Source organism: Coregonus clupeaformis, chromosome 3, assembly GCF_020615455.1.
Source record: "Coregonus clupeaformis isolate EN_2021a chromosome 3, ASM2061545v1, whole genome shotgun sequence".
NCBI classification, from domain to species: Eukaryota; Metazoa; Chordata; class Actinopteri; order Salmoniformes; family Salmonidae; genus Coregonus; species Coregonus clupeaformis.
The window spans coordinates 42,726,707-42,750,205 of NC_059194.1; the positions used below are offsets into that span (position 1 = coordinate 42,726,707).

General features: G+C 50.7%; 1 protein-coding gene across 2 annotated transcripts in view; it reads right to left on the reverse strand.

The window, feature by feature from the left end:
• LOC121579078 (LARGE xylosyl- and glucuronyltransferase 2) overlaps positions 1–23,499 on the reverse strand; it is a 255,289-nt gene that overhangs the window by 81,821 nt on the left and 149,969 nt on the right. The window contains exon 1 of one of the 2 annotated variants that reach the window (XM_041893359.2): positions 2,662–3,199. The exons of the other annotated variant lie outside the window; for it this stretch is intronic. The gene's annotated coding sequence lies outside the window, so the exon portion shown is untranslated. Of the gene's footprint in view, positions 1–2,661; positions 3,200–23,499 lie in introns of those variants that run through there. 2 annotated transcript variants of the gene reach the window in all.

The window sequence follows — 23,499 nt, forward strand, 5'->3', positions numbered from 1 at the left end:
GCACTTCCTAACCTCCTGCCAAACGTATGACCTTATTAGAGACACATATTTCCCTCAGATTACAGCGATCCACAAAATATTCGAAAACAAACCCAATTTTGATTAACTCCCTTATCTACTGGGTGAAAAACCACAGTGTGCCGTCACAGCTGCAAGATTTGTGACCTGTTGCCACAAGAAAAGGGCAACCAGTGAAGGACAAACACCATTGTAAATACAACCCATATTTATGTTTATTTATTTTCCCATTTGTACTTTAACTATTTGCACATTGTTACAACACTGTATATATACATAATATGACATTTGAAATGTCTTTATTCTTTTGGAACTTCTGAGTGTAATGTTTACTGTTAATATTTATTGTTTATTTCACTTTTGTTTACTATCTACTTCACTTGCTTTGGCAATGTTAACACACGTTTCCCATGCCAATAAAGCCCTTAAATTGAAATTGAATTGAAATTGAATTGAATTGAGAGAAAGGAGAGAGAGAGAGAGAGAGAGAGAGAGAGAGAGCGAGAGAGAGAGAGAGAGAGAGAGAGAGAGAGAGAGAGAGAGAGAGAGAGGTAAAGGACCCAGGGAGAGAAGTAATACCGCATTCCTCCAGAGGTTACAAGGACTAAGGCATATAACGTCTCCTGACACACACAAATTGGTTACTGTTTTACAGGAGCTCGTTGCAGCGGTAACTCATTGAGTGATTGATGGTATATGGCAGCAGGGGAGATGAGGAATGAAAGAAGGGAGGAGAGGAGCAAGGGAGAGAAAAAGTGGAGGAGGAGGAGACGAATGAGGGAGGGAGAGATGCAAGGAAGGGTAGAGGAAAAGTGGAGAGAGGAGAGAGGAGCAGAGGAGAGAGGAGAGAGGAGCAGAGGAGAGAGGAGAGAGGAGCAGAGGAGAGAGGAGCTGAGGAGAGAGGAGAGAGGAGCAGAGGAGAGAGGAGAGAGGAGCAGAGGAGAGAGGAGAAAGGAGAGAGGAGCAGAGGAGAGAGGAGAGAGGAGAGAGGAGAGAGGAGCAGAGGAGAGAGGAGAGAGGAGCAGAGGAGAGAGGAGAGAGGAGCAGAGGAGAGAGGAGCAGAGGAGAGAGGAGCAGAGGAGAGAGGAGCAGAGGAGAGAGGAGAGAGGAGAGAGGAGCAGAGGAAAGAGGAGAGAGGAGAGAGGAGAAAGGAGAGAGGAGAGAGGAGAGAGGAGAGAGGAGCAGAGGAGAGAGGAGAGAGGAGCAGAGGGCAGAAAAGCAGCAGCTGAGTGTTTTTAAAATATTTCTTTTTATTCGTTTAATTTGTCCTTTACATTTTTGTTATATTATTATAATTTTTATTATTAACCCATCCACCACCCCCCCTCTTCGGAGGACACATATCTTTTTTGTTTTTTACAGCTTTTCTGCTACATATACATACATTTTGCATACATGGTACTTTTATATAAAGCAATCACATAACAATAATCCATTACCAAACATAAGCTCTTTAATCCCACCCCTCAGCCCATCCCACCTATCACCATAGACCACCCTCGTTTGGTTTCCATGTGCCATATTTTTTTCAATTGTGCTGTGATGTTTTACATACATTTTGAACCTTTCTAATCATATAGTATCCACAGATTGTGCGCTAAAGATGAAAACCTTTCCTACCAGTATTATTATATTATTTATGGACTATGGCTTTCCAAATCGCCCAACACTGCTATTTTAAGGTTCATTTTAAGTGAATGTTGTGATTTTTTAACCATTCCTGAATCTGTGACCAGCGGAGTGTTTAAAGTGTGGAGGTAGTAACAGCTGTTGGAGCGAGACCCCAGGGGTAGACAGCGATGTGTGTGTGTGTAGGGAGTGAGCTAGGATGGGGAAGCAGTAAAGGTTGTGTGTGTGTGTGTGTGGGGGGGGGCAGGAGTGGGATGGGGGTTTAAGGGGGGGGATGGAGCATTAATGAGGGGGGCGGTGGGGGGTGATGCAAGCAGGGGGCCTGAGGGGAGGGTGCGGATGTGATAGGGGGTGAGGGGGGTACAGATGGGGGTATAAGGGGGAGGTCTCCATACTCTGTGGCTCAGCAGAGAAGAATGTGGTTAATTTAGCTCTAAACTTTCCTCAGCTATAGCCCACAGACCATTTACATTACATTACATTTTAGTCATTTAGCAGACGCTCTTATCCAGAGCGACTTACAGGAGCAATTAGGGTTAAGTGCCTCTTGCTCAAGGGCACATCGACAAACTTTTCACCTAGTCGGCTCGGGGATTAGAACCAGTGACCTTTCAGTTACTGGCACAACACTCTTAACCACTAAACTACGTGCCGCCCAGTCACATGGACCTGACTACACACACACACATATACACAGCCACAAATGAAAACTACCAAAAACACACTGTCCTACACAAACACAAAATAACCAAAACATGGAATTTGCCCACAAACCACACAGACAAACATCCATGTAGAAAATACTAGTCAACATATTGAGTTCAGTTTAGGGTTTACTGCAGAAAGTTGCACACAAGCTCTGCTCCCGCTGAACAGGACTCTAGTGTATGCAACTCGCCATGGATTCCCCTACACACATTATGAACAGATTTGCAAGCTGACACACGTAAGCACGCAAGCACACACACCTCAGTCCATGTGGATAACCAGTGAAAGCAGTGGTACGTCACTCACCTGCTCAGACTATGCTACTCCTCAGTGAAGTTGTAATGTGCAGGCCTCTCTGTATCCACAATAAACCTTTATACAAATATCCCAAATCCTTGGGAATAGTAGGTGCGTGTTCCGTTAGATCCGAAGGGTGTGTGAGAGACTCAAGTGCGGCTCACAGAGCGAGAGGCGAACAACACACTCACGAGCTAAACGCCCTCCACCGTACCAGCTTGTACCAGAGTGCATACAGACTGCCTAATCCTGCCGAGTAAAACACACTCTCACACACTCCAAATGAAGAAAGTCAGCCTGTCGGTGGAGAGGACAACGCCGAAGGTGAGAGAGGGAGCTCCAGAGTTCCCAAAGGAGGGAGGCTGAGCTGGTTTAGTGTTACACCAACTGTAAGCACCCTGCCGGGGTAGAGAGAGCCAGAGGAGTCCCGGGTGTCTGGAGGAGACAAATGGATAAACTGTCTCTCTGGAGAGGGAAGAACAAAACCAGAACAGAACCGCTATCTATCGTCTGTTCTCTGGTTCTCTGTTGTGTGCACACTCACACACTCCGCTCTACACTGAGCACCGTGCAAGAGAAAGACTGAACTCACGGCCCCTCCCCCACAAGCCCTGGCCCAGCCCCGAAACACACCCCCTCGGGTATCAGCCAATAGGAGAGAGGTGTATCTCTCTGACCAGCCGCACACATTGAAATACACACACTCTCCCTCAGACAGCGTGGCGACACAGATATTGGCACAGGTTAACACTTAGGAGCAATCACACTAAACACTCACTAACTCAAACAGACGCATCCACATGCTTCAACACTCACACTCGCACATGCAAGCACACAGACCGGCTGGCAGGTGTCTTCACTGACATTTTCAACCTCTCCTTGTCCCAGTCTGTCATCCTCACATTTCAAGGTGACTACCATCATTCCTGTTCCCAAAAACTCTAAGGCACCCAGACAAAATGACTACCACCCTGTAGCACTCACATCTGTAATAATGAAGTGCTTTGAAAGGCCGGTTATGGCACACATCAACTCCATCATCCCAGATACCCTGGACCCACTCCAATTTGCATACCGCCTCAACAGATCCATAGATGACACAATCTCAATTGCTCTCCACACTGCCCTCTCCCACTTAGAAAAGGGGAATACCTATTTGAGGATGCTGTTCATCGACTACAGCTCAGCGTTCAACACCATAGCGCCCTTCAAGCCTGTCACCAAGCTCGGGTTCTCAGGATGTGTGCTTAGCCCCTTCCTGTACTCCCTGTTCACCCACTCAGACACACACACACCACTCACTCATTACCTCACGCGCAAACACATACTCACACTAACTCACTCATAGTTATTGCCGACGCCACACACACCCACACCCACACCTAAGCTGCTGCTAAAATTATTATTGATTAGATTTATTACTGCCACTATACTGCTGTTTATTGATTGCCATTACCATGAGTATCAATCTATGTATCCTGCTACTGGTCACTATTACTCCTGTTTACATGTATATATTACTATTAGTATATGACCTGTGACGTCACGAGAGGCTACACAGCTTTCAGCGGGATTGCTCAAGTAGTGCAAGGAGACCAGGTTCAATCAAAACAAGGATTTTATTAAAGGTCTTGGGAAACTAACGAAAGTATAACACAATTCTGTTCTCTGGTGGCTCTTTAAGGGTTAACAGTTCAGGGATGTCTCTTCCACATCCAAAATCATAACTCTCCCTCGCTCAAATAACTTTTCCCCAGTCTTACTGTATTCCACGTTGCAGCTAGTGGCCAACCCAGCAAAACGTCCTTCCAAATGTCCCACACGTATTTCCACAGGTGCATATATCCAAAGGTGAGTATTTCCCAAAGGTAAGTATCTCCAAATCCTTATATTCCTCATGGAAGTGGACGTGCAGCACTCTTGTCCTCCAGAGAGCCCAGCTTGGAGACCGTGTCTCTTCCCTTCAACAAACCTCCAGCTCATCAGCTCCTGATTGGTTTCAGCTGCGTGGGAAGATTGGCCATAGAGGGTTGGAGTTCCCGACCATACCAGCAGATGGAGCCATAGCTGTCTGGGTTTGCAGCCATCTCAGGGGGATGTAACGTCCCTCCAGGACACAGCCTCTCGTGACATCCACATCCCCCCCTCCTCGGGACCGACGTCCTCGTCGGGGTAAAGGCAGCGAAGAAGGCATCACGCCGGGAGAGGGCGTCCGCATTGCCGTGGTGCTTGCCAGCCTGCTCTCTCTTCAACTCCTCCACCTCTAGGACCAGGGACTCAGCCTCCTGTTGTCTCTCCCTGAGTTTCTTACTGAACGCATCAGCCTTGGTTTTAGCAGAGTTTAGCTTCTGTTGAGCAGCTTTCAGTTCCTTCTCTCTCTCTGCCTCCGCATTCTTCATCTTGTTCTCCAACACCTTGTACTTCTCCTCTGCCTTCTTCTGGACCTCCTTACTACTGCGCAGGGTCTCCTCACACTCCTCGATGGTCCTGCGCAGCCTCTCCAGCTCCTCCTGTTGCTTATGGAAGGAGCTCTGTTGGAGTTTAGCCTGGAGGATATCTAACTCTTCTGTCTTCATGTCTAACTGTTGCTTTAACAAACGATACCTCTCAGCGGTCCCCTTCAGACCAGACAGTTCTTTGTCCAGATTCTGTAGCTCCGTCTCTGTGTCGGTCTGGGCACCTGCCATCCCTATCAGAGCCCGGGCGGGAGTGAGTAACTCGGAGGATTGCACCGGAGCCTTCCCAGGATGAGTCTTGCCTCTCCGTTTCCGAGGTACTCGGGTTATCCTCTCCTGAGACTCTCTCCAGAGTGGGTAAAAGGCTGGGCAGTCTCGTCCAATTAGGACAGGGACGGGGAGGGAATCAACCACCCCCGCCGTCGTGTGTATGGTTCCCCGTGTGCTGGTCATTGTAAGTTCAGTAATGGGGTATTCTCTGGTGTCCCCATGGACACAGGAAACTGGGAGGACTTTCCCCGGGGTCAGACACGTTGGGCCCACCAAATCCTTACGCACCAGGGTGGCCCGGCTACCAGAATCCAGTAAGGCCTCCACATCATGGTGATTCACAGTTACCGGGCAGGTGGGGGGTCGATCTGGGCCGCCATCTACGACTCCCAAGAGCGAGGCAAAACGGTGTGTGGGTGCTGAGCTGGAGGACTCCGCAGTGGGCATAGGTTCATCGGCTGGTTTCCCACACTGCCAGGAGATATGTCCCATCTCCCCACACCGGTAACACTGTCGAGTTTCCCCCTCCTGGTGTACTCTTCTTGGACCCGCCTGGTTTCTGGCTCCCCCTGGAGCCGGGATAAGTCCTGACGTGGCTGGGTTCGAGACCTTGGGGTCCTTTGGACGGGTTCTTCCCATTTGTGGTGGGGCCGCACTCCTGGGGTCTTTTGGGAAGCATTCAGCATCTCCGCTGTGGCCTGGTACTTTTCCACAGCTTCCACGGTCAGATCAGCCGTGGTCAAGGCCTGTTGACTGATGAACCGTTTTGCCTCATAAGGCAGGGCGCGTAGGTAACGATCCACCACAACGGCCTCCACCACCGCCGCTGCTGTATTCCTCTGCGGATCCAGCCATTTCCTTGCGATTCGGACAAGTTCATGCATCTGCGCCCGAGGAGGTTGGTCTGGTTGGAAGGTCCAGCTGTGAAAGCGCTGGGCCATACCAAACTTTGTGAGTCCATATCTGCTGAGGATCTCAGACTTCAGGGCATCATAGTCAGTAACCTGGTCAGGGCCCAGGTCCCGGACAGCATTCAGCGATTCCCCGGTTAGAAAGGGGGCTAACAGACCAACCCACTGTTGCTTGGGCCAGGCTTCCCTAGTGGCCGTGGCCTCAAATGCATGCAGGTATGCCTCAATGTCATCGGTAGCTCCCATCTTAGATATAAAGTCACTTGCCTTTATTGGGCGGGTATTTTGGACAACCCTCTGTCTCTGCAACTGCAATTCCTCTGCCTTCAGAAGGTTGGCTTTCTTTTGCTCCTCCAAGAGAGCCACGTTTGCTTGCATCTGGGCGTGCTGGCCAGCAACAAGGGCTTTCAATATGTCCTCCATTTCAGTCGGCGGGGAGCCTACGGCCAACTTGGAAAACTGGGTGATCAAACCTTCGGTATCCTCCTCTGACATGCACTATTAACGCTTGAGCGTGCCCGTATTCTCCACCATCTGTGACGTCACGAGAGGCTACACAGCTTTCAGCGGGATTGCTCAAGTAGTGCAAGGAGACCAGGTTCAATCAAAACAAGGATTTTATTAAAGGTCTTGGGAAACTAACGAAAGTATAACACAATTCTGTTCTCTGGTGGCTCTTTAAGGGTTAACAGTTCAGGGATGTCTCTTCCACATCCAAAATCATAACTCTCCCTCGCTCAAATAACTTTTCCCCAGTCTTACTGTATTCCACGTTGCAGCTAGTGGCCAACCCAGCAAAACGTCCTTCCAAATGTCCCACACGTATTTCCACAGGTGCATATATCCAAAGGTGAGTATTTCCCAAAGGTAAGTATCTCCAAATCCTTATATTCCTCATGGAAGTGGACGTGCAGCACTCTTGTCCTCCAGAGAGCCCAGCTTGGAGACCGTGTCTCTTCCCTTCAACAAACCTCCAGCTCATCAGCTCCTGATTGGTTTCAGCTGCGTGGGAAGATTGGCCATAGAGGGTTGGAGTTCCCGACCATACCAGCAGATGGAGCCATAGCTGTCTGGGTTTGCAGCCATCTCAGGGGGATGTAACGTCCCTCCAGGACACAGCCTCTCGTGACATCACAGACCATAAGTATTTATATATTCCTGATACCAGTCACTTTTCAGCCCTCTTTACATGTACTGTATAATCGCCTATAACACCTACACTGACACTCTTGCACACACACACACACACACACACACACACACACACACACACACACACACACACACACACACACACACACACACACACACACACACACCCTGCTGCCATACTGTTAATAATAATAATAATAATAATAATAATAATAATAATAATAATAATAATAATAATAATAATAATAATAACCAGTCACTTTCTCCTAATACAGAACTCAGTGGTGACCCATCATTCAGGGTAGGTGGGGCAGAGCAATGACGCCAAATCACGTTATATCTACAGTAGCTTTGATTGGACTGATCATGTCAACATCATTCTTTCAAAATCTTAGCTAGCAGTCATCATCATGAATCAAGTTGACAATCTACTGGCAAATCCTTTTTAATCCTTGTCATATGAAGATAAATAATGAAGATAAATTATAGATAAAACGTATAGGTGCTCATCGGCCATTGGACATAAACATTACACAACAAGTTGGAAATCGCAAGTTCAACAATGAGTGGTTTGGAAGGAATCAGTTGGTAACTGCAAGCATTGCAAAGCAATCACTAGCCTGCTATTCAGTGGAGTGGCTGTGTGGTCCCAAATCTGGGATTAAGGGTCTCTTTTCCAAGTTTAAAATGATAAACATTCAACATTGGCTATGCTGTCAATGAAGCATGATTTGTGCCGCGCTCAAAACAACTGTTAACTCGGAACTGCGAAAACTTGACTTCAGTGAGTTCAAGACAACTGGGAACTCGGGAAGAAATTAGCTCCAGTAAATCCGGAACTCGGGCCTCTTTCCTGAAGATCACTGACGTCATCATGATTCAACCTTGTTTTTTTCAGAGTTCCCAGAGAATGCCAGACTTTGATGACAAAATTTGCCCGCGAAGGACTGCAGCGCCACCTTCCTGTTCAAATGAGCACAGCACAACAAGGTGAGTCCAAAAATGTATTGTATGCTTCTGCATAAATGATGTAATATGCCAGGGAGATATGTATACTATAGCTAAGAAAGTTATACTAAGTGTATGTTGTGTAGTAAGCTGTTAGTAGCCCATGTACCTCACCCTACTAATTTGGTCTATTTTCCCCTCTTAATTTCGCCTACTGTTCTGACTTGATGGTGCACATGTAGCCTATAACCTGTTTTACAGAAATGTAATCATCTAATATTTTAAGAGCTTTCATTGTCTGCTCATATGCCCCCTTTATTTATCCTACAGTTCTGACTTGGTGTACAGGGAGAACACTGTAGGAACGGCCTATGTTCTGAATTCTGTCGCTGTACATTTCAAAAGTGCTAAACAAATAGTTATATTGACTACGTCCGTCCTAGCTCGCTCATTAATGTCTTAATCGAAATTACGGATTGCCTCTTTTCCACTTGTTGTCACCTTATGCCATAGTTTGTACATCTCAATTGTCAGTAGAAACCACATTTGTTTAAGCAAGTCAGCCATTCCAGCTATGTTTTTTTTTAAAGGCAGTAAATGAGGCTGAATTAACTGTTTCGCTGCCAGACAAGGCTCCGCTGATAGCCAGGTGTAGCAGTGGTAAGATGTTGGGACTGCTGTTGGGACAGCTTTATGTGGACCCTAACAGTTTGTGGTCACCATTTGTCACCGTTATAGTGCTATTCATGTATTGTTTAGTGCTGTGTTGTGTAGTGGCTTTGCTGGCATGCATCCCACAATTTTTGTTTTTTTGTTTGACCCACCAAGAATTACATGCTAAAATTGCCACTGACCTGCCTCCATGTACATATATACCTCAAATACTCCAGTATCCCTGCACATTGTACATTTGGTACTGGTACTGATAGCTTACATTCTTCTACATATTCCTCGTGTTTTTTTAAATTGTTTTTAAATACTGCTGTCACGGTTTCGGCCGAGGCTGCCTCTCTCCCTTGTTCGGGCAGGCTTCGGCGTTCGTTGTCTCCGGAATACTAGCTGCCACCGTTGTATGTTTCATGTTCGTTTGCTTTTGTCTGTTTGTTGTCACACCTGTTCTCGTTTAGCGTAATTAGTGTCCTATAAGTTTCTCGTTGTGTTTGTCTAGTGTTGTGTGTTATTGATTTTGGTCTGTCGTGTGTAGGGCTTCATTTGTAATTTCGCTCGGTTGAGCTTCCCTCCACTGTGTTGGAGTGTTACGCACCTGCTTTGTGCGCTTTCGTTTTGTTTCGCCTTCGTGCGTAATTTCGCCTTCGGGCAAGAGTTGTCTTATTTCCTTGTTGGAGATTACTAAAGTCTGTTGGACTATACTTCGGTGTCCTGCGTTTGATTCCACCACTGCACCCACCTACAGCACGCGTGACAGAATAACACACCTAAGAATGGAATCAGCAGGAGCCGCAGCAGCCCAGGCGACGCTGGAGGACAGGGTCCGGGAACAAGGTGACCAGATCCTGCAGATGGGGACCGCACTGCAGGAGGTGATCACCACCATCCGAGGCTGGGGGACGCCGCCACCGCCACCCTCCCTACCAGCACCATCGGCCAGTCAGCCCATTCCCGCACCGGAACCCCGAGGAGTCCGACTCTCGCTCCCGAGGGCTTACGATGGGACCGCGGCCGGGTGCCAGGGTTTCCTTCTCCAGGTGGAGCTGTACCTGGCCACCGTGCACCCGGCACCCTTGGGACATGAGAGCGTGTCCGCCCTGATCTCCTGCCTGTCCGGGAAGGCGTTGGAATGGGCCAACGCGGAGTGGAGGAGGATCGACGCGGACACCATAACTTACGACGAGTTCTCCCGCCGCTTCAGGGCGGTGTTTGACCATCCCCGGAGGGAAGCGGCGGGGGAGCGTCTGGTCTTCCTCCGGCAGGGGAGGAGGAGTGCCCAGGAGTTCGCCCTCGAATTCCGTACTCTAGCGGCAGATGCAGGGTGGAATGATCGGGCTCGTCGATCACTACAGATGTAGTCTACGAGAGGACGTCCGTCGGGAGCTGGCCTGTAGGGACACCAGCCTCACGTTCGACCAGTTGGTCGACATGTCCATCAGGCTGGATAACCTGCTAGCTACCCGCGGACGTCCCGAGGGGGTCCGTCCATTTCACCCTCCAGCGCCTCCGAGCCGTGCCCCATGGAGCTCGGGGGCGCTGGCGCTAGAGAGAGGAGGGGTCGGCTTACTAGGGGGTCCATCCCCTGCACCAACTGTGGTCGGGGAGGACACACCGCGGCTAGGTGCTGGGGATGGCCTCCTAGGGGAGAGGACGACAGGTCCCGCACTGGGGATTCCTTCCAGGTGAGTAGGTGCCCCACTCACCCAGAGCTCTCTGTTGCACATTTCTGTATGCCTGTGAGTTTTCCACAGGTAGCACCTCATTCCCAGCATAAGGCGCTGGTAGATTCAGGCGCGGCTGGGAATTTTATTGATAAGAAGTTTTGTTTAGCTTTAGGGATTCCCCTTCTTCCTGTTGATGTCCCTTTCCCCGATCATGCCCTAGATAGCCGTCCGTTGGGTGCGGGCTTGATCAGGGAGGTCACTGCGCCACTTAGGATGTGTGCGCAGGGGGGTCATCAGGAGATGATTCAGCTATTTCTGATTGACTCTCCTGCGTATCCGGTGGTGCTGGGCATGCCCTGGTTGAGTACCCATAACCCATCTATTTCGTGGCAGGAGAGGGCTCTGATGGAGTGGTCTGCCCAGTGTGTGGGTAGATGTTTAGGCGTTTCCGTAGGGGCTACCTCGGTGGAGAGTCCAAACCAGGTGCCCGCATTGCACGTTCCCCCTGAGTATGGGGATTTGGCTATTGCGTTTAGTAAGTCGAGGGCGACGCAGTTGCCGCCCCATAGGCAGGGAGATTGTGCGATAGACCTCCAGGCAGGAGCTGCGCTCCCACGGAGCCATGTGTATCCTCTGTCTCAGGAGGAGAAGAAAGCTATGGAGACTTACATAGACGAATCTCTGAGACAAGGATACATACGGCCTTCCACTTCCCCTGCGTCCTCGAGTTTCTTTTTTGTGAAGAAGAAGGATGGTGGTTTGCGCCCGTGCATCGATTACCGTGGTCTCAATCAGATCACGGCGAAGTACAGTTATCCACTCCCGCTGATTGCGACCATGACTGAGTCCTTGCATGGGGCGCGTTTCTTCACTAAATTAGATCTCAGGAGCGCGTACAACTTGGTGCGCATCAGGGAGGGCGATGAATGGAAGACAGCCTTTAGTACCACCTCGGGCCATTACGAGTATCTTGTCATGCCATACGGGTTGATGAACGCTCCGTCAGTTTTCCAATCATTCGTGGATGAGATCTTCAGGGACATGCAGGGGCAGGGGGTCGTGGTGTACATAGATGACATTCTCGTGTACTCGCCTACCCGTGTCGAGCATGTGGCCCTGGTGCGCAGAGTGTTGCGGAGGCTGGTGGAGCACGACCTGTATGTTAAGGCAGAGAAGTGTCTGTTTTTCCAGGAGTCGGTCTCCTTTTTGGGGTATCAGTTGTCTGCGTCAGGGGTGAAGATGGAGGTAGACCGGGTGTCAGCCGTGCGTAATTGGCAAACACCAACCACTGTGAAGGAGGTGCAGCAGTTTTTGGGGTTTGCGAATTACTACCGGAGGTTTATCCGGGGTTTTGGACAGGTGGCAGCTCCCATCACGTCTCTCTTGAAGGGGGGCCCGGTGCGTCTGCAGTGGTCTGCCGAGGCGGACAGGGCGTTTGGGAGGCTGAAGGACCTGTTTACCTCGGCTCCAGTGCTGGCGCATCCGGATCCCTCTTTACCATTTCAGGTAGAGGTGGACGCGTCTGAGGCCGGTATTGGAGCCGTGCTTTCACAACGGTCAGGCGCGCCACCTAAACTCCGCCAATGTGCCTTCTATTCCAAGAAGCTCAGTCCGGCGGAGCGAAACTATGACGTAGGGGACAGGGAGCTGTTAGCCGTGGTACAGGCCCTAAAGGTGTGGAGGCACTGGCTTGACGGACCACCGTAACCTGGAGTACATCCGGGCAGCGAGGAGGCTAAACCCTCGGCAGGCTAGATGGAATATGTTTTTGACCCGGTTTACATTTAAGATCACGTACATCCCTGGGTCACAGAACGGTAAGGCAGATGCGCTGTCTCGGCGGTATGACACGGAGGAGAGGTCCGTGGAGCCCACTCCCATACTGCCGGAGTCGTGTCTGGTGGCACCGGTAGTGTGGGAGGTCGATGCTGAGCTCGAGCGGGCGTTACGCACCGACCCTAGTCCACCACAATGCCCGGAGGGTCGGAAGTATGTTCCGCTCGAGGTTCGGGATCGATTGATCTATTGGGCTCACACGTCACCCTCCTCTGGACACCCGGGTATCGGCCGGACAGTGCACTGTCTTAGTGCCAAGTACTGGTGGCCCACGTTGGCAAGGGATGTGAGGGTTTATGTTTCCTCCTGCTCGGTGTGCGCCCAGTGTAAGGCGCCTAGACATCTGCCTAGGGGTAAGTTACTACCCCTGCCCGTTCCACAACGACCATGGTCCCACCTCTCGGTGGATTTCCTTACTGACCTTCCTCCTTCACAGGGGAATACCACTATACTGGTCGTTGTGGACCGGTTTTCTAAGGCCTGTCGTTTGCTCCCCATGCCGGGCCTTCCTACCGCCCTGCAAACTGCCGAAGCCCTATTCACCCATGTGTTCCGGCACTACGGGGTACCCGAGGATATTGTGTCTGATCGAGGTCCCCAATTTACCTCCAGAGTCTGGAGAGCTTTTATGGAGCGGTTGGGGGTCTCGGTGAGCCTCACCACGGGTTACCACCCGGAGAGTAATGGGCAGGTGGAACGTGTGAACCAGGATGTGGGTAGGTTTCTTAGAACATACTGCCAGGACCGGCCGGAGGAATGGGCAAGGTACGTTCCCTGGGCCGAAATGGCCCAGAATTCCCTACGCCATTCCTCCACTAACCTAACCCCTTTCCAATGTGTGTTAGGGTACCAGCCGGTTCTGGCACCTTGGCAGCAGAGCCAGATCGAGGCTCCTGCGGTGGATGAGTGGGCGCGGTGCTCGGAGGAGACATGGAACGCTGCACACGTCCACCTGCAGCGGGCCCTCCGACGTCATAAGGCGAGCGCCGATCTCCACCACAGTGAGGGACCGGTGTACGCACCTGGTGATCGAGTCTGGCTCTCTACCAGAAACCTGCCCCTCCGCCTGCCCTGTCGGAAACTGGGTCGGCGGTTTGTAGGGCCATTTAAAGTCCTGGGAAGGTTGAACGAGGTGTGTTACAAATTACAACTACCTGTTGAATATAAAAGTATTAACCCCTCGTTCCATGTGTCCCTTCTCAGGCCGGTGGTAGCTGGCCCACTCCAAGAAAGTGAGATCAGGGAGACTCCTCCGCCCCATTGGACATCGAGGGGCACCGGCGTACTCCGTGAGGTCCATCTTGGATTCGAGACGTCGGATGGGGGGTCTCCAGTATCTAGTGGAGTGGGAGGGGTACGGTCCGGAGGAGCGGTGCTGGGTGCCGAGGAGAGACATTTTGGACCCGTCTCTCCTGACGGAATTCCATCGTGGGCACCCGACGCACCCTGCTCCGCGTCCTCCGGGTCGTCCCGAGGCGGAGTCGGCGCACGTCTGGAGCCGCGCGTCAAGGGGGGGGTACTGTCACGGTTTCGGCCGAGGCTGCCTCTCTCCCTTGTTCGGGCAGGCTTCGGCGTTCGTTGTCTCCGGAATACTAGCTGCCACCGTTGTATGTTTCATGTTCGTTTGCTTTTGTCTGTTTGTTGTCACACCTGTTCTCGTTTAGCGTAATTAGTGTCCTATAAGTTTCTCGTTGTGTTTGTCTAGTGTTGTGTGTTATTGATTTTGGTCTGTCGTGTGTAGGGCTTCATTTGTAATTTCGCTCGGTTGAGCTTCCCTCCACTGCGTTGGAGTGTTACGCACCTGCTTTGTGCGCTTTCGTTTAGTTTCGCCTTCGTGCGTAATTTCGCCTTCGAGCAAGAGTTGTCTTATTTCCTTGTTGGAGATTACTAAAGTCTGTTGGACTATACTTCGGTGTCCTGCGTTTGATTCCACCACTGCACCCACCTACAGCACGCGTGACATGTAACAAGTCTTTTCGTATAAAAAACATTGCTTAGCCTATAGACTGCATTTGTAGAGAAAGCAAAACAGTCACAATATCACAAATAATTCAGAGAGAAGGTCCACACAAGAACAGCACAGATACAAAGACACTTTGTGCTCTGACACTTAAACTCCTCTAATCTGTCCCCTCACCCTTTCAGAAACACACACACACGTATACACGCACACACACACGCACGCACACACACACGGACGTGCAAACACACTCAAGGTGAGGCGGGATAAGCAAATATGAGTGCAAATGCTAATAGACCATATGGCACTGTCATGGCTGTACAGTCACAGAGAGTGACTCTGGACAGGTGTGTGTGTGTGTGTGTGTAGGTAGCTGTGTCCGTGTGTGCATTTTGTGTGCATTTTGCGTGTGTGTGTGTGAGAGAGTGTGTGTGTGTGGTGTGCGTGTGTGTCACAGGATGTTAGTGGTACCTTAATTGGGGAGGACGGGTACGTGGTAATGGCTGGACCGGAACATGGTTTCCATGTGTTTAATTCCATTTGCTCTGTACCAGACATTATTATGAGCCGTCCTCTCCTCAGCAGCCTCCACTGGTGTGTGTGTATGTGTACAGTAGGCATCTGTGTGCGTGCATTTTGCGTGTGTGTGTGTGTGTGTGTGTGTGTGTGTGTGTGAGAGAGTATAGTAAAGGACAACAGGGAGTACTTGAAAAGTTGATTCTGTCTCGAACAGGGGTTCTAAATATTTTTGTTGCACCGACCAACAACCTTATGCCTTTCATACACACACTGAGTACACAAAACATTAAGAAAACCTGCTCTTTCCATGACATAGACTGACCAAAATGAAGGCAGTTATATACAATTAAAAACCTTACATTACACAACAGATTTCACAAGACATTAAGTGTGTGCCCTCAGGCCACTACTCTACTACCACATATCTACAACACAAAATCCGTGTGTACGTGTGTGTATACTGCGTATGTTATCAGGTGTGCGTGTGTCTGTAGAGTCCATGCCCCGACAAATTGAGTCTGTTCTGAGGGCAAAAAGGGGGGATGGGAGTGGGGTGCAACTCAATATTAGGAAGGTGTTACTAATGTTTGAAAATACTCAGTGTATATTCCATGACCAGATAGTTACTTTTGTTTATATATCTAGTTTTGTTTATCTATCCTATTCCTTACTGTGAACATGGTAAGGGATATGAATATGCTGTGAGTCTGTTCCAGAGGGCTACTGATCGCCCACGCGGGTCAAGAGGGAGGCACTGGAGAGTGATGGGATGCCTCCGGGACAGCTGGAGGACTGGAGAAAATGCCCATCCCTGTATCACTTTCTCTTTTCCTCTCTCTATTTATTTCTCTGTGTCTCCCTCTCTCTGAGACGAGATTCCAAGAAGCCCAGGAGCAGTGTTCCATGGTCCGACTCCCTGCTGCTCTGCTGCCCTTATCATGGTGCCCTCCGCTACACTCGACTGGTGTGTGTGTATGAATGTGTGTGTGTGTGTGTGTGTGAGAGAGAAGTGTGCGTTCCGCTCGAGCCGCAGTTCCAGACAGATGGTCAATATTTGATGTGTCCCCAGGTGGCACAGTGGCTCTTCGAAATGGCAATATTTAACACTGGTGTGTGTGTGTTCTCTAGACTTTAAGACAGGCTCTCCAGATCAAAGAGCTCTTTCTCACATGTGCCAGACACACACGTCACACGCCAGACACACACATCTATAATGCATCACATACTGGCGCCCAGGAGTGCGAAGGAACCGCAATGCTGTTAATAGAGAGAAAATAGAGAGAAAGAGAAACGGAGGACGAGAGCAGTCAGAGGACCGTATGCTTGGATGGCAGTGTGTGTGAACCGGCGAAACCCACCATGACATGGGGGAAGGGGGGCCTAATCATCCCATCGCAACACAATCAGCAAAAGTGGCACGGGGTGAAGTGGGGGGATTGGAAAAGGGGTGAGAGGGAGGGTGAGTGTCACGGTTTCGGCCGAGGCAGCTCCTCCTCCTTGTTCGGGCAGGTTTCGCCGGTCGTCGTCTCCGGAGTACTAGCTGCCACCGCTCTATGTTTCCTGTTTGATTAGTTTTGTCTGTTAGCCACACCTGTCTTGTGTTATGTCTCATTAAGCACCCTATTTAGTTTCCTTGTTGTTAGTGTAGTGTTGTGTGTAATTGTTTTGTGTCAGGTGTTCGTGCGTTACCCGTGTTTGGTACGCCTTTACCATTGAGCTACCTCCTCGGTTGAGGAGAGTTTTTGCGCCCTGTGTGTGCGCTCGTGTTTTGACGCCTGTGTGCGTCTTTTTGGCCTCTGGCTTTGTTGGATTTATTTTGCACTCTACAGTAAAGTCTTGTTGGACTGTCCATCTGCTTCTGCGCTTGATTCCACACCACACCATTTCTAACATCGTGACAGAATTACACACCCGATATGGAATCAGCAGGAGCACACGTCGACAACGTGGAGGAACGGCTTCTGGGACAAGAGCATCGCATCAATCGGATCGGGCACGCTTTGGAGGGCGTCATGGACACACTTCGGCGATGGGAGACCAGCGGTGTTCCCATAGCCCCACCTGTCGCTCCATCACCACCAGAGAACCAGCCCAACCATCTACCGGAACGCAGTGGAATTCGGCTCTCGCTCCCGAGGGCGTACGACGGCTCCGCTGCCGGGTGTCAGGGGTTCCTTTTGCAAGTGGAGCTCTACCTGGCCACCATACACCCGGCGCCCTCGGGATACGAGAGCGTTTCCGCCCTCATCTCCTGTCTCACCGGCAAGGCGTTGGAGTGGGCCAACGCCGAATGGAGGGGAATAGACTCCGCCACAGTCACCTATGCGGAGTTCTCCCGCCGCTTCCGTGCGGTCTTTGACCATCCACCAGAGGGAAGAGCGGCAGGGGATGAGGAGCGCTCAAGAATTTGCACTGGAGTTCCGGACTCTAGCGGCTGATGCGGGGTGGAATGAGAAGGCCCTCATAGACCACTTTAGGTGTAGCCTTAGGGAGGACGTCCGCAGGGAGTTAGCTTGTAGGGACGCTACATTAACGTTCGACCAGCTTGTGGACATGGCTATTCGTCTGGACAACCTAATCAGGACCCGCGGACGTCCCAGATGGGGGTCTCCCATTCCACCCTCCAGCGCCTCCGAGCCGAGTCCGATGGAGCTTGGAGGGGCTGGCGCTAGAGGGAGAGGAGGTAGGAACCCGAGGGGGGCAGTCTCCTGCACCAAGTGTGGCCGCGGAGGGCACACCGCGGCTAGGTGCTGGGGAGGGTCCCCTGAGGAGGGAGATGGCAGGCCATACAGTGGGGAGTCCTCCCAGGTGAGTAGGCGCCCTACTTACCCAGAGCTTTCTGTCGTCCACTTTACATTACCTGTTTGTTTTCCACAGGTTGCACCTCGTTCCCAGCATAAGGCGCTAGTCGATTCAGGCGCAGCTGGGAATTTTATAGATCGTAAATTCTGTGTTAAGTTAGGGATTCCCCTCCTTCCAGTCGATAAACCTTTCCCCGTACATGCTTTAGATAGTCGTCCATTAGGATCTGGGTGGATTGGGGAGCTCACAGCGCCACTTAGGATGATGACGCAGGGGGTCATGAGGAGACGATTCAACTCTATCTGATTGACTCTCCTGCGTATCCGGTGGTACTGGGGCTTCCCCTGGTTGACTACCCATGATCCTACTATTTCGGTGGAGAGAAGGCTCTAAAAGGGTGGTCTGCTCAGTGTGAGGGGTTATGTCTGGGTGTTTCCGTAGGGGCGACCTCGGTGGAAAGTCCGAACCAGATGCCAGCACTGCCCATTCCTCCTGAGTATGAGGATTTGGCACTCGTGTTTAGTAAGACCCGAGCGGCACGATTGCCACCTCATAGACAGGGGGATTGTGCGATAGACCTCCAGACAGGAGCCGCGCTCCCGCGGAGCCATGTGTATCCTTTGTCACAGGAGGAGAAAAGGGCAATGGAGACTTACATTGCCGAGTCTCTGAGACAAGGATACATACGGTCCTCTACTTCTCCCGCGTCCTCGAGCTTCTTTTTTGTGAAGAAGAAGGATGGAGGTCTGCGTCCGTGTATTGACTACCGCGGTCTCAATCAGGTGACTGTTAAATATAGTTATCCACTTCCGCTGATTGGGACTATGACGGAGTCATTACCGGGCACGGTTCTTCACAAAATTGGACCTCAGGAGCGCATATAATTTGGTCGCGCATTAGGGAGGGCGATGAGTGGAAGACAGCATTTAGTACTACCTCCGGCCATTACGAGTATCTCGTCATGCCATATGGGTTAATGAATGCTCCATCAGTCTTCCAATCGTTTGTAGATGAAATTTTCCGGGACATGCAGGCGCAGGGAGTGGTGGTGTACATCGATGATATTCTGGTGTACAGTCCTACTCGGGCCGAGCATGTAGCCCTGGTGCGCAGGGTATTGAGGAGACTGTTGGAGCATGACCTGTATGTCAAGGCTGAGAAATGTCTGTTCTTTCAGGAGTCAGTTTCCTTTTTGGGTTACCAGTTGTCTGCGTCAGGGGTGAGAATGGAGGTGGACCGAGTGTCCGCCGTGCGTAATTGGCAAACCCCAACAACGGTTAAAGAGGTGCAGCGGTTTTTGGGTTTTGCAAATTACTACCGGAGGTTTATCCGGGGTTTTGGACAGGTGGCAGCTCCCATCACGTCTCTTCTGAAGGGGGGTCCGGTGCGCTTGCAGTGGTCGGCTGAGGCGGACAGGGCTTTTGGGAGACTGAAGGACCTGTTTACCTCGGCTCCGGTGTTGGCGCACCCGGATCCCACTTTACCTTTCCAAGTTGAGGTGGACGCGTCTGAGGCCGGTATCGGGGCCGTTCTATCTAAACGCTCGGGTACACCACCTAAGCTCCGCCCCTGTGCTTTTTATTCTAAGAAGCTCAGTCCGGCGGAGCGGAATTATGACGTAGGGGACAGGGAGCTGTTAGCCGTAGTACAGGCCCTAAAGGTGTGGAGGCATTGGCTTGAGGGGGCTCAGCACCCCTTTCCTCATTCTGACCGATCACCGTAACCTGGAATACATTCGGGCAGCTAGGAGACTGAATCCTCGCCAGGCTCGATGGACTATGTTTCTCGCCCGGTTTGTGTTTAAGATCACTTACATCCCTGGGTCCCAGAACGGGGAAGGCAGATGCTCTGTCCCGCCGGTATGACGCGGGAGGAGAGGTGCGTGGAGTCCATTCCCATACTACCGGAGTCTTGTCTGGTGGCACCGGTGGTGTGGGAGGTCGATGCGGAGATCGAGCGGGCGTTACGTGCCGACCCTAGTCCTCCACAGTGTCCGGTGGGTCGGACGTACGTCCCGCTCGAGGTCCGGGATCGGTTGATTTATTGGGCTCACACGTCTCCCTCCTCTGGACATCCGGGTATTGGTCGGACGGTGCACTGCCTTAGTACGAAGTACTGGTGGCCAACGTTAGCCAGGGATGTGAGGGTTTATGTCTCCTCCTGCTCAGTGTGTGCCCAGTGTAAGGCACCCAGACACTTGCCCAGGGGTAAATTACAGCCCCTGCCAGTTCCACAACGACCCTGGTCTCACCTATCGGTGGATTTTGTTACCGATCTTCCCTCCTCACAGGGGAATACCACCATCCTGGTCGTTGTGGATCGGTTCTCTAAGGCCTGTCGTCTCCTTCCCATGCCGGGTCTTCCTACTGCCCTACAGACCGCTGAGGCTCTATTTACTCACGTCTTCCGGCATTACGGGGTACCCGAGGATATAGTGTCCGATCGAGGCCCCCAGTTTACCTCCAGAGTCTGGAGAGCATTTATGGAACGTTTGGGGGTCTCGTGAGCCTTACCTCGGGTTACCACCCGGAAAGCAATGGGCAGGTGGAAAGAGTCAACCAGGATGTGGGTAGGTTTCTGAGGTCATATTGCCAGGGCCGGCCGGAGGAGTGGGCGAGATATGTGCCCTGGGCCGAGATGGCACAGAACTCTCTCTGCCACTCCTCCACTAGACTAACCCCTTTTCAGTGTGTATTAGGTACCAGCCGGTTCTGGCACCGTGGCATGAGAGCCAGATCGAGGCCCCCGCTGTGGATGAGTGGGTACGGGCGCTCGGAGGAGACGTGGAACGCTGCTCACGTCCATCTGCAGCGTGCCATACGTCGACAAAAGACGAGCGCCGACCTACACCGCAGTGAGGGGCCAGTGTACGCACCTGGAGATCGAGTCTGGCTCTCAACCAGAAACCTACCCCTCCGCCTGCCCTGCCGGAAGCTGGGTCGGCGGTTTGTGGGGCCTTTTAAAGTCCTGAGGAGATTGAATGAGGTGTGTTACAGGTTAGAACTACCTATTGATTACAAGAATATTAACCCCTCATTCCATGTGTCTCTCCTCAGGCCGGTGGTAGCTGGTCCACTCCAGGACTTCGAGATTGAGGAGACTCCTCCGCCCCCGTTGGAGATCGAGGGGGCTCCGGCGTACACTGTTCGGACCATCCTGGATTCGAGACGCCGGATGGGGGTTCTCCAATATCTCGTGGAGTGGGAGGGGTACGGTCCGGAGGAGCGGTGCTGGGTGCCGAGGAGGGACATTCTGGATCCGTCCCTGATGACCAAATTCCATCGTGGTCATCCTACGCGCCCTGCCCCGCGTCCTCCTGGGCGTCCCCCGAGGCCGGGAGGCGGCGCGCGGCTGGAGCCGCGCGTCAAGGGGGGGTACTGTCACGGTTTCGGCCGAGGCAGCTCCTCCTCCTTGTTCGGGCAGGTTTCGCGGTCGTCGTCTCGGAGTACTAGCTGCCACCGCTCTATGTTTCCTGTTTGATTAGTTTTGTCTGTTAGCCACACCTGTCTTGTGTTATGTCTCATTAAGCACCCTATTTAGTTTCCTTGTTGTTAGTGTAGTGTTGTGTGTAATTGTTTTGTGTCAGGTGTTCGTGCGTTACCCGTGTTTCGGTACGCCTTTACCATTGAGCTACCTCCTCGGTTGAGGAGAGTTTTGCGCCCTGTGTGTGCGCTCGTGTTTTGACGCCTGTGTGCGTCTTTTTGGCCTCTGGCTTTGTTGGATTTATTTTGCACTCTACAGTAAAGTCTTGTTGGACTGTCCATCTGCTTCTGCGCTTGATTCCACACCACACCATTTCTAACATCGTGACAGTGAGAGGGATTTGGGGTCACCTGACTTTGGGGGAACATCTAGGACTATAGATACTGGCAGTGTCCAAATATCCATACTTGCGTCCTAAATAGTAGGCCATTTGAGAATGCGAAAAAAATAAAGTTTAATAGTATGCAACATTTCGAAAGTCTAGTATATTTTAAATGCCCGGATGTCATACTAATTTCGGGCTTTGAAAACAGCACAACAGCTGAACAATTAGATATGGGGATGGGCTACCGAAATAAACGAATAGCGGAAAACAACTCAATTGCGCATGATGCATTCTCTGTATGCGAAAATAGAACGTTTTATAGTATGTAGGTTTAAATGCATGGATGTTATACTCATATCGGCTCTTCATCTAGTAGAATTCGATGCACACTTTTCCACAATGCATTGGAAAATGTGGGCTGCGAGTGATGGGCCCTAGTTCTCTTCAAGTAGCCAAACAACAAAACTAAGCTACTTACAGTGCCTTGCGAAAGTATTCACCCCCCTTGGCATTTTTCCTATTTTGTTGCCTTACAACATGGAATTAAAATTGATTTTTGGGGTTTTGTATCATTTGATTTACACAACATGCCTACACTTTGAAGATGCAAAATATTTTTGGGGAGAAACAAACAGGAAATAAGACAAAAAAAAGAAAACTTGAGCGTGAATAACTATTCACCCCCCCCAAAGTCAATACTTTGTAGAGCCACCTTTTGCAGCTATTACAGCTGCAAGTCTCTTTGGGGTATGTCTCTATAAGCTTGGCACATCTAGCCACTGGGTTTTTTCCCCCATTCTTCAAGGCAAAACTGCTCCAGCTCCTTCAAGTTGAATGGGTTCCACTGGTGTACAGCAATTTTTAAGTCATACCACAGATTCTCAATTGGATTGAGGTCTGGGCTTTGACTAGGCCATTCCAAGACATTTAAATGTTTCCCCTTAAAACACTTGAGTGTTGCTTTAGCAGTATGCTTAGGGTCATTGTGCTGCTGGAAGGTTAACCTCTGTCCCAGTCTCAAATCTCTGGAAGACTAAAACAGGTTTCCCTCAAGAATGTCCCTGTATTTTGCGCCATCCATCATTCCTTCAATTCTGACCAGTTTCCCTTGCGATGAAAAACATTCCCACAGCATGACGCTGCCACCACCATGTTTCACTGTGGGGATGGTGTTCTCGGGGTGATGAGAGGTGTTGGGATTGCGCCAGACATAGCGTTTTCCTTGATGGCCAAAAAGCTCAATTTTAGTTTCATCTGACCAGAGTACCTTCTTCCATATGTTTGGGGAGTCTCCCACATGCCTTTTGGCGAACACCAAAACTGTTTGCTTATTTTTTTCTTTAAGCAATGGCTTTTTTCTGGCCACTCTTCCGTAAACCCCAGCTCTGTGGAGTGTACGGCTTAAAATGGTCCTATGGACAGATACTCCAATCTCCGCTGTGGAGCATTGCAGCTCCTTCAGGGTTATATTTGGTCTCTTTGTTGCCTCTCTGATTACTGCCCTCCTTGCCTGATCCGTGAGTTTTGGTGGGTGGCCCTCTCTTGGCAGGTATGTTGTGGTGCCATATTCTTTCCATTTTTTAATAATGGATTTAATGGTGCTCCGTGGGATGTTCAAAGTTTCTGATATTTTTTTATTTACATTTCATTTACATTTTAGTCATTTAGCAGACGCTCTTATCCAGAGCGACTTACAGTTAGTGAATACATATATATTTTTAATTTTTTTTATACTGGCCCCCCGTGGTTAACGAACCCACAACCCTGGCGTTGCAAACGCCATGCTCTATCAACTGAGCTACATCCCTGCCGGCCATTCCCTCCCCTACCCTGGACGAATTGTGCGCCGCCC